Source organism: Mercenaria mercenaria, chromosome 2 (genome assembly GCF_021730395.1).
Source record: "Mercenaria mercenaria strain notata chromosome 2, MADL_Memer_1, whole genome shotgun sequence".
NCBI lineage: Eukaryota > Metazoa > Mollusca > Bivalvia > Venerida > Veneridae > Mercenaria > Mercenaria mercenaria.
The window spans coordinates 64,068,504-64,081,088 of NC_069362.1; the positions used below are offsets into that span (position 1 = coordinate 64,068,504).

The 12,585-nt window shown below is 33.9% G+C and overlaps 1 protein-coding gene across 1 annotated transcript in view; it reads right to left on the reverse strand.

Annotated features, from left to right (window-relative positions):
* LOC123564106 (peroxiredoxin-like 2A) overlaps positions 1–12,585 on the reverse strand; it is a 150,071-nt gene that overhangs the window by 122,227 nt on the left and 15,259 nt on the right. The window lies entirely within an intron of this gene.

Here is a 12,585-nt window from a genome sequence, read left to right on the forward strand (position 1 = left end):
ATTGGTAACGATGTTATTCGTTTATAAAATATTTCTGTGTTTTGGTGATATACTCCTAAACCTTAATCCCAGAAATTAAATTCTAACGAATAAATTCAATTCCTGTTCATTTTATCATCTGAAGTTGAAATCCACGAATTCAGTCCCGCTGAATTAGCCGTTTATATCAAAATCACGAAATTTTGTATACACGGCGTTAGATCATTTCATAGTAGCTAGAAGAAAAGATGTCGGTTTCATTTTTTTTTTTTAAAGCAATAAGTTGTTACAAATTTTTGTTGATTATTACGAGTTCATTAGTCAAAATTGCAATTAAAAAATTAACATTGCTTGTACGAAAACTGTAGATGTAAGGAAGATGCTTACAAATTCTGTGCCAAATCTTTCTTGTTTGTTTCTGTTATGCTAGACTTAATGTGCACACATGTTAGTATAATTGTTGCTGTTGTATGATATTTTTGCTTTTTTGTTTTATTGTAAACTGCAGAAATTTTAGTTTCACCATTTACGGTTTATCTACTCAACTCAATAGATACTGCATGACCGCCTCGGTAGCCTAGTGGTAGAGCGTCCGCTTCGAGAGCGGGAGGTCGTGGGTTCGATCCCTGGCCGCGTCATACCAAAGACGTAAAAAATGATACTAGCAGCTTCCTCGCTTGGCGCTCAGCATTAAGAGGATAGTGCTAGGACTGGTCAGCCCGGTGTCAGTATAATGTGACTGGGTGGGATATCATGCCACGTGTCTACGGTGAAGTTTTGGCTTGTGAACACGATAGAGACATTTTGCAATCAACTTTAATCAAACTTTGCACACAACTTGTATTTGCATAATATCTCGGTTCCTTTTGAAAACTGGCCAGATTCCATAATGGGATCCAGAGTTATGGCCCCTTAAAGGGCCAAAATTTGCTATTTTTGGCTTGTGAACACAATAGACCACATTTTGCAACAAACTTTAATCAGACTTGCAAACAACTTGCATTGGCATAATATCTCGTTTCCTTTCGAAATCTGGCCAGATCCCAACATGGGTTCCAGAGTTATGGCCCCTTAAAGGGTCAAAATTTGCTATTTTGGCTTTTGTAGCCATATAGCGACTTCATTTATGGTTTGATTTGATACAAACTTGCAAAATATCTTCAGCAACAATAAATCTTGGATTCCATTGAATCCGTCAGATCCAATCATAGGTTCCAGAGTTTACAAGCCAAATTTTTTAATTTTTACCTTGTGAACACAATAGAAGTGGCATTTTATATTTGATATTTACCACACTTACACACAACCTAAGTCACAATAAGATCTCATTTCCTTTTGAAAACCGGCTAGATTCCATCATGGTTTCTTGAGTTACTTCCGCTGAAAGGGGCAAAATTTTCTAGTTTGGCCCTTTCAGCCATATAGAGGTTTCATTTATGCTTCGCTTTGATACAAACTTGTGCAGAATGATTATCTTGATGATTTCTAAGTCTGGATCGAAACTGGGTCATGTCGGGTCAAAAACTAGGTCACCAGTTCAAATCAAGGGAAAAGCTTGAGGCCACATTTATGACCATATCTTCACGAAACATGATCGGAATGTTTATCTTGATGATTTCTAGTTCAAATTTGAAACTGGGTCATATGGGGTCAAAACTAGGTCACGCGGTCAAATCAAAGGAAAAGCTTGTTAACACTCATGAGGCCACATTTAGACCCAATCTTCATGAAACATGGTCAGAATTTTTATCTTGCTGATTCCTAGACTAATTTCGAAATTGGGTCATATGGTTTCAAAAACTAGGTCACTCGGTCAAATCAAAGGAAAAGCTTGTTGACACACTCTTCATTTGATGTGCATGAAACTTGGTCAGAATGTTTGTGCGCATGAAATATTGGATGAATTTTTATCTGGGTCATGTAGATTCAGAAACTAGGTCACAAGGTCAAATCAAAGAATAAGCTTATTTACACTCAAGAGGCCTCGTTTTTTGGTCCAGTCTTAATGAAAATTGGTCAGAATATTTGTCTCTATGAAATCACTTGGTAAAATATGTCTCCACTCTTGTGTTACTGATGAGCGACTCAGGGTCAACTTGGCCCTCTTGTTATTGTGGTTCTGTGTTCTTGCCATGAAATTTGCCTGTTGGAGGGTATACCATGACTAAATTTGCAGGATTCCGACTTTTGATTCTCAGAATATTTTGTTAAATGTATATTAATAATAACTGCTCTTCAATAGAGGTCGTGTATAGTTGTGTATTTTTTTTAAAAAATAGATATAAATATTTATATAGTTCTTTACTGAAAATGTGTTCTGCAGAAAATTTTAATAACATTGCCACGACATTACATTATATTTTTGATATAAGCAGTAAACCGTAATGTCTTCATCATTTTTCAAAATAGTGTAATGTAATTAAACATTCTTATATATGTGTTTATTAAATTGCAGTCATTCCTTTAATATTACGATGCATTTTTTTTTTGTATTTTTGCAATTATCATGATAACCAATTGTGACTTAAAATGTTTTTAATACACATGTGTATGTGCAATTTTTCAGGTAGTAGGATTGGGAGCCAGTCTAGTTGCAAGGTTTCTTCGGTTTGATGTACTGTATGTACTATTATTCATAATTATGTATGCATAGTTCACTTTATACTATTTAGCTGTGATAGTTTTAAATATAGATAGTTTAATTCTTGTGTATGTATATTGATGAGATTTAAAATATAAAACTTAAACTAAAAATAAATTACTATTTTGCTAAGCTACCTAAATTGTGAAAAAGTAAGTAGTAAATTCACATACCATTGGTGCTATAAAGCAGAATTATACAATGCTCTGATTTGAAGTTTCAGTTAGTTTCATTCGGATCAAATTCATTTATTGTAAGTATTTTGTTCATGTTTAGTATTAAACATACACGGAGGACAGATTGAAGATTGCAATTCCCTGCATCACAGAATCTGGAAATTGCTCAAATGTTATAATGACTGTTTATGTACTGTTATCAATTTAAACTATTTGTTATTTATCTTTGATGGAATTTTATTTTGATTATGTAAATAAAATATGGAGTGTGTCATAATAAACATCATGTTTTGTTATGTATAACAGATTGAGCAAGTTTAATACTGGTTCAGAAACATCTTGGACAATTTATTTTTACTGGCCCAGAAACATCCTGAGAAAGTTTAATACTGGTCTTGGACAAGTTTTATACTGGTCTAGAAACATCTTGGACAAGTTTAATAATGGTCCAGAAACATCTTGGACAAGTTCGATACTGGTCTTGAAACATCTTGGACAAGTTTACTACTGACCAAGAAACATCATTTATCCTACCACTATGCATTTATCAGGCCGATATCTGCCTGCCGTGTAAACTTAGAAATATCTTGGACAAGTTCGATACTGGTCTAGAAACATCTTGGACAAGTTTACTACTGACCAAGAAACATCATGAACAAGTTTAATATTGGTCCAGAAACACCTTGGACAATTTATTTTTACTGGCCCAGAAACATCTTGAGAAAGTTTAATACTGGTCTTGGGCAAGTTTTATACTGGTCTAGAAACATCTTGGACAAGTTTAATAATGGTCCAGAAACATCTTGGACAAGTTCGATACTGGTCTAGAAATATTTTGGATAAGTTTGATACTGGTACAGAAACATCTTTGACAAGTTTGATACTGGTCCAGAAACATCTTGGATAAGTGTTGATAATGGTCAGAAATATCTTGGACAAGTTTGATGCTGGTCTAGAAACATCTTGGATAAGTTTGATAATGGTCCAGAAACAACTTGGACAAGTTTGATAATGGTCTAGAAACATATTTGACAAGCTTAATGATGGTGCAGATTGCACCAGTAATAAATGGTCCTTGATTTAGTAACAACTATCACACTTAGTTTTGATGAAATTAGAACGTATATAGTATCTAGACTTTATTAGTTGGCAAGATTGCTCAGTTTGTCCTTAAAAGTACTCTAGAATATTTCAAAATAATCATATTTCACCATGATAACACAATACTAGTGCATTTAGAGGATACACTAGTTTCTTCTCACATATAGTTTATATTGCCATAAGATCTCTGACAAACTTGTTAATGTGCATGATTGTCCAAATATAAACTTAAAATTCAATTTACTTGTTTTAAGAGAACACCTACGAGAAGCGCAATAACTGGTCCACAAGATAACAGAAACAGAAAACTTGAATAATGGCCAAACGGATTTTCATATGAAGAAACGCGATTGCCAATAATAGAACATCTTTTTTCCAGAATCTGACTGTTATTGACTCTGCGAATGTTTAAGCAGATATGGCATTATACATCAATTTCTCCTCTTCAGTGTGATGTAAAAATATTTTATTCTAACTGAATATCTTCTTGCTTCAAATGTTGTTTTAAAAGTATCACCATCAGTTGCATTGAGCATATAGTGAAAATCACTAAAATTTACAATTTCTTTCACTTGAGAGGCAAATAAATCATGCATTTCCAAATATGACAACTTATTAGCACATATGTATTTGTTCTTGATTTTATGAACATTGTGATGGCATATTTACAACATTAAAAATGTAAAAGATTCTTGCTTCCATTTAACGTTAAAGTTAACCAAGAAACAAAAAAAAAATGGCGGTTTTGTTTTAGCTCTATTGTAACTTACGCGGTGTTGATTTACAGAACTACAAACACCAACAACTGACAATTCTATCCAGAGATATGAAATGATAACGTTCATAATAATGAGGGAAGGGAACAGAATATAACATATTAGAACAGAACAGAACAGAACTTTTATTTATTCTAGCTGTTTTAGGAAAATACGACCATGGGGTTTAAGAACAATATGAATAATCACAATGTGCATGATACCCAAACAGACTTACATTAGTATTAATAAAATTTCCCATAACAGAAATACAACAGCATGCGCTTTCGCACTAGTGATGGCGCTATACAGTAGTGGTGGCGCTGTGGGAGACGGTTAGCGTTAGAACGTCTGACTACAAATAAAAAGTTTTATTAATGAGAAATAAGGTATGATTACAAGGATTGTCAATTATCCTTTTTGATTTAAAGTTATTTTAGAAGAAAGAGAAGCATGTGTGTGAATAACGATTGAACGACTAATTTTTTAATCACATTATAAAACTTTAATGGGAAGTCTCAGGCGAAAAAGGAAAAGTAGGCCACTCCTAACAAGTTATAAGAACAATATCTTGCCAAGCCATTCTCTCCGAAGGTATTACTGAATTCAAATGAACATAATCATCCCACTGAAGGCAAGTTCTAGAACAAGAACACATACTCATCCAAAATACAGTCACTCAAAAAAGGCTTGTTCAACCCGGGGCTAGAGGGCGTGGACGGTAGCATGCATTTCCACTACCGTCCATGAACAGTTCAATCAAACCGAGTCTGCAACATTTTCGTTTTTGTCGTGTTGAGCGACCTCTGAAGTTTCCACTTTCCTCTATTTTAATTTGTTCACCGAACAAAAAATAGGTCATTAAACTGAAATCACATTCTAAATAAGAAAAAACTTTTGACAAGTCAGTCACTTTCAAATCAAGAAACACTTTAAGATATGAGACGATTCCAACCAAGACAATAAATATGGAGAAGTACTTTAGCGAAATGGAGGAATGCGACACTAAATTGTATTTATTCGGAGCACGTGAAGACTCAGTCATTAATTAGGCAGATAAGTCGATTGATTTCTCTCTTTTGAACAAAGAGAAAACCATTTCAAAAGTATTAATAAATGGTTTTGGAAATATTTGAAAAAGAAAATGTAAAAACTGAGTTTCTGTCATTTCAGAGTGGTGGTGGGCAAAACAAATGTTTTTATATCATTTATGTATGGTATGGGAATATTAAATTTTAATCACTTTTTCGCTCCTTTATGGAATTTCAAAATTCAAAAAAGTTTTGAAATACTTACAATTTTCATATTTTCGTATTCAAATATCTTTTTTAAATGAATAACCGTTTCAAATGACATATAATTTTAATAGTGGCGTTGTGATGTTCAAAACAATTTTTTAAAAAAGCTGTAAGCTAAGCGTTCATAATTAATCCATTTTATTTCGAAATAATAATTAAAGCAATTAATAAATTGCTTGTTTTATAACCTTTCAATTGATAAAAAAATTATTGATATAATTTGTGTTTTAAAAAAGTTTAGGCCGTTTGAAAAACATCACTGTTTATAAAAAATATAGACGTCCGGCGTTTGCCCACCCAATCACTGTCTTATCAGTTCTAAAAATAGAAAATACAACACAACAGTGGACAAGATTTAGCAATGGTCCAAATTTCTTTGTAGAGATTATCCAAAAATAAAGGTTTAATTTCTTATAATGGAGTTGATTAATTTTTGCGCTGCTCATCTCATGTAAAATGCTCATTAAGGTATTGGGCCCATAATAGAGTACCTCCTTTTTGAAAAGTATTCAATTCCTACCATAAACCTACTTTGACTGCAATTTTCATGGGGGCGTAGGCTCAATCCCCACTGGTACCAAATTTTTATTTTTTTCCATATTTTTCTTTTTTCTAGTAAGTTTTTACTTCTTTCAAGGCTTATTATATGGATGTATTGTACAAAAGTGGAAAAATTTCATTTTATAAGCAATTTCTTGCTGTTCAAAAAGAATTTACCTCTGAATCAGGATGGGTAGAGTTAGACATCTTTAAAAATACCGAGTTACATGCGGTAAAAGTTGTCTATTTTGGCTTCTTTCTTTAGATGACATATTGTGGAAGAAATGCAGGTAGGTTTTACTTATGCCCCAAGGTTATTTTTGAATGAAGTCAGCAGAATTCAAAACAGACCCACAGGATTCGGCCTTAATTTTTCAATGTTGGAGTAAGAATTCTGTCTGATTAAATCTGTTCACTTGAGGCACACTAGAAAAAAAAGATATTTTACTGTTTTATTTTGTGTTTTATAATTGTTTAACAATAGTTTGATATGTCTTTTATCAAAAATAATGCTGTAATGAATTCTCTGCAAACGTTTTAGATAGTGGCCATCGAGGAAGTACCATAAATTATACAAAATTTACAAAAAACGGCACGGTAAAAGTTGTTTAAAATTTGCAACACAGTGCGAAACATGGTCAACTTTAAGAATATGCAAAGCAAATGCCATTTTTTAAACATTACTATTAGGGGTCCAATACCTTAAAGCTTTTTTGGTGGTAAACGGCATTGTAAGCAATTTCTGCAGTAACTGCCAAAATTTCAGAACGCGATGTTTACACAGTTTGCATTCTAAAGAACCAGAACTGCTTCTAGAATTAGAGTATCATGCACTATCTCTCACTAAAATCACGTATACCTTTCTAGAGGAGAAGCTGTATAGAATACTGGTGAAGACTAAAATTAGTCTTCTGCAGCGTCACAATTCACTGACGAATGCAGAAGAGTCCTATGCTCGGTACATGAACAATTTGTATTTACATGATCACAGTAACATGTAGAGGATATTATGCCACGCTAATTTATTTGAAAATACTAGTAATAGTCTTGCTACTTACCTAGAGTGCACTTATTTTCTGTCATCGTTTATACACAGAAGACTTTGAACTATTAATTTCAGTATTTTAATGTTATACGCATGCAAATCTTATAAACATTTCTTTAATTAACGTTTTCTCAAATTAAATGGATCACCTGAAACTCCATACTTTAAAGTAAATTTAGTTTATTTACCGGAAGGTTCAGGATTGCACAGCAGTCTGTGACTGTATATGCTTTTAACTGCACATGTTTAAAGATAAAATTTTATTTTTCATGGAAATGGTTAGATAGTTTATAATAACTATGAACTAATGAAACGATTATCAAAACTTTATATATTTGAAGTTGCAAGTCGATTGCTTTCTACATGATGTAAAAGTGAATCATGTAAGCATTTCTCCATTTTAAGCAATTTCATTCAGGTGAACTTTGACACTGCTTACAAAGAGAATCAGTTTGGTCACATACTGAAATGCATTGTTACATGTATTATTTCCGTAATAGTTCTAAATTGGTTTACATTTGAAATTTTCGTTTTATTTATACATTCAGTATGTTGAGCTATAATCTGAGTTTTTGAAAATGTTGGAAACTGAATTTTACGTTAAAAAGTTCCGATCTTTCATTCATTTATTCCCAGCGGATGCTTACAAATTTCAAGTGAAGACTTAAGCTTTCTTGTCCAAGAAAGGTGTATGAAATGATAAAGTATGTTTACACAATGGATACTTCTTTCAATTAATAAAGTGAAGTGTATTCTTTAGTATGGAAATTTGAGATAAAAAAAAATATTATTTATTTAATGTTCTCAAATATACATGATGGTGAAACATTTGAGAAAAAAACAGTGCACGCACTTGCGCATTAGAATGTTTAATGACATTTTTGTGCTCCCCGAAGCAAATAGTCGCCGCTTCGTCCGTTCGTCTGTCCGTCCTGCAATTCCTGCATTCTTGTCCGGAGTAATACTCAACCTCCACTGACTTGAATTTAGCGAAAATTCATTTCAAGCTTAACTAACAAGAGAAGATTGGCATGTTCCAGAGTTCTTGCCTTTTGATTATTGAGCAGTAGTATTCTTGCCTTTTGATTATTCAACAGTAGTATCATACAGTAGTTTGTCTTGTCCTGAGTATTTTTCAGCAACAACTGGTAGGATTTTGCGAAACTTCATAGGAAGCTTCACTGTCAAGAGGAAAAGCGCAGATTGTATTCATGGTTTTCACTGAGTTATTGCCTTTTGATTATTCAGCGTTAGTATACTGCATTTCTTGTGTGGAGTGTTCCTCTGCAACCAATGGTTGGAATTCATCGAAACTTTATAGGAAACTTCACTCCTATGAGGAAATGCGCATACTGTCTTCATGTTCTGGTCGAATAATTTTTCACTGAGTTATTGCCCTTTAATTATTCAACATTAGTAACTATAGCCCCATCATAGTCAAGAGTACAAAATGTATTTCTCGGCAACCACTTGCTGGAATTCAGCGAAAATTCGTAGGATGCTTCACTCTCAAGAGGAAGTATGCATATTTTCTTCATGTTCCGATGGAATGATTTTTCAATGAGATATTGCCCATTGATTATTCAACACTAATGAATTATATGTGCCCAGTCAGTGAATTCCACTTTTGTTCCTTTAATATGCAGTAATCATATTTCTGGGTCATCCGTCGGTTTAACAGATATTTTCATGTTATTCGAGTAAAAACAGACAAAGATAATAATCCAACAGGAAGAGCCCTGTTCCAAGAATGTAGTTACCTTATTTTGAAAAAAAAACACTTGTACTGAATATTTTGGTATTTTTTTTTATCTGAAAGTATATATTTTTGGTTGCAATTTGAAATGCATACAATACCAAAGTCTGTTTGGCATTTTTAGCTCGTCTGATTTTTGAAAAAAAAATCTACGAGGTATTGTCGTCACATGATCGTCGGCGTCGGCGTTGGTTAGAGTTTTTTTGTTTATGTCCACCTTTTCAAAAAAAACTATATGTGCTACAGCCTTGAAACTTTGCACACATGGTTATCATTATAAGATGACTATGTAGCCAAGAACCATAACTCTAATATGCATTTTATTAGGATAATGGTCCTTTTTGTGCTTAGAAAATTTGATTTTCTTGGTTAAAGTTTTTGATTATGTCAACTTTTCCCCTAAAAATAAGAGCTACAGCTCTGAAACTTTGCATACTTATCATCATTAGATGAGTAAGTAGACCAAGAACCAGAACTCTAACCTGCATTTTGTCAGAATTTATGCCCTTTTCGTACATAGAAAATCTGTGTTTCTTGGTCGCTTCTTGTTTTAGTTCATTTTTCTTGAATACTTTCTACGTCTATGAGTAAGAAGGCCAATAAATATAACTCTTTTTTTTACATAATTATTATGTTCTTGCACTTGCAGATGAGCGATCGCAACCACAGGCAGTGCTCTTGTTACAAACTTATGCCTAGGTGCTTCCGGGGCCGAGTGGTTTAGGTTGCTGACTTTAAATCATTTGCCCCTCACCAATGTGGATTTGAAATGTAGAATTATTCATGCGAGGAAGCCATCCATCTAGCCTACAGAAGTTTGGTGGTTCTACCCAGTTGCCCGTCTGTAATGAACTTATGTCCGATGAGGCACCTGGGTTCTTCCTCTATCATCTAAAACTTTGCCATACGGCCTAAACTCTGTTGTGCCCCTTTTTCGACATAGCAGTTTTTGTAACTAGTAAGTTTTTGAATGTCAGCTGGTATCTGACCACTTGCAGGAATGAACTGAAACTTAACACATTTGTTCCTGGTGATCCTCTGATATGCGGTACACAGGTCAATAACTCTGTTTTGCTTTTTCACAAAGTAATGCCCTTTTTTCGTCGTAGCAATATTTCCCCCCCCCCCCCTAGGGATAGATTCAATATCTTTAAGGTTTTAAAAATTGCTTTTCATATCAACAGTTCTAAATGATAAGTCCGCTATAAACTATGTATCTGTCACAAAAGGATACGTGCCATTCCTTAATCAATGCACTTATACTGCATTTTTTCACCAGTTTTTATGTATAAACATACTATGATCCTGTTTATGATTTTTACGCCAAACTCTTTGTTTAATTTTGACGTTGTCGTTATCGACGTCGTTTGACGTTGATGTCACTTCCTTTGGTATGTTTATTTTGAACCCTGAAGAAGGCTGATGTAGCCGAAACGTTGGTTAAAAATAAAGTGACTTGTTTTTAAAAAGTTTTTGTAGTTTTGACTACTTTTAATACTTATATCTTGTATCATACAATAATATAAACATTTTCAAACAGTCCAGTGCAATTTCCTTTGATCTTAATTCACCCCAGTTTCTTCATATCGTATCCAAGTAACCCACCAGGTGCCTACCCATGCCCTGAAACAATGCCTGGAAGGGCATCTGGGGTCTTCCTGCACCAACAAAATCTGGAAAAGTTAACATAATGACCAAAATCGGGTCCATGTAACTCTATATTTTACAATTTTCCCCAAATCCACAATCACCCCCGCCACATCCATTCGCCCCCCTTTCCGCTAATTTATTTATTTCCCAGTTAGTTTCTTAAACGTACTTCGAATCCCCATCGTTACCTTTTCTCCAACACACCCCCCCAAAACCTCTCTCCCCTTTTTTTGGTGGCCTGCTGCCCCGTTCAAAAAGAAACTCCGTTTGAAAAATCGTGTCAGTTTTAAACCCACCAAAAACACAAAAAAAATAGTTCCAAGCTTTCTGGTAAACAATTACTACAAACGTGCAAATTTGAAAAGTACAATTTCCCTTTAAATTTCTTTTAAATGTAAACGGGACAAAAATAATACAAACTAGGAAAAACGTTTTAAAAAAAACACAACGTGAATACAAAATGCAAATTTATGGTCCGGAATAAACGGACCCCTTCCCCTGAACTGGAGCGATATATTGTTTAGCTTTGCTGAGCCCCAAGTCAGTAGCTTAAAAACTTTGAAAAGGAATTTATGTATATAAAACCCCTACCGGGAAATCCAACTGAAATTTAAAAAAATTTTTTCCAACCGCAGTGCCCACTGTAAAATTCCAAAATTTTAAGGCTTTTTTTTATAAAGAACAATACTTCTGATAGAAAATAACCCCGGGGCTAAAATAGAAACGGAATTTCAAGGGAAAAGTTTCCAAAATTTCCCGGGTCCATAACAATCCGGGCCCTAGACAATCCTTTTGTACTGCTGATAGCTTTTCCACAGTTGAAATACTTTTCAAATATGTCAAACAAACTAAATTTCTTTCAAGCTATAAAATTTGTAAGATATTATATTAAATAAAACCCTGTGTCTGAATGTTACAAATTTTCGACGCTTGTCTTGTTTTCGTTTAAAGCACGCAAAAATTGACCATGTTGATTGGGGCTATTTATCAGTTGCCCATACCACGTGATTTGACGTCTTTTTTAAGCTAGACGGCAACCCGGTTTCCGTCGATAATTCTTCAAAGTAGCGTAATTTCTTTATTTTTTGATAAAAAACCCAATAAGCGCAAGCAAAGAAAAAATGGTACTTCACTCACAAAAAACGGTTTTATCAACAATAACAATTTTGGCCTGAAAGGGAAAAACTGTTTTGTTTAGAGAAAATGAGCGGGTTAAACCAACAAGGGCCCTTTTTAAACAGAAAACGGAAAATTGTACAATCGGGGGTGTCGCGGGGTATTCCCGTTTCCCGGGAAATTTTAAATGCCGGCTCTTGGGGGGCCTTAATTTGACAAAATTGCGAATTATTTAAAAACTTTTAAAAATCCAAAAAAGCAAGACGGAAAAGTCCGCAAAAGGGGGCAAGTCATTTTTTATAGTAATATCGGCTATGGATCGACTTCCTCAAGCGGCTTTTGGGATGTTTACCAATAGTAGATCATTCTATTTCTTGTCAAAATATGGGAAAACACAAATAACTTTTTAAAAGTGAAGTCAATGATTTTTAAAACTCTTATATCTTTTTTTTTTGGTACGTTGCAAAATTTGTGAGGAAATAGAAAAAATTAAACGAGAATTATGTTTGTTCTACGGGATTGGCTAAA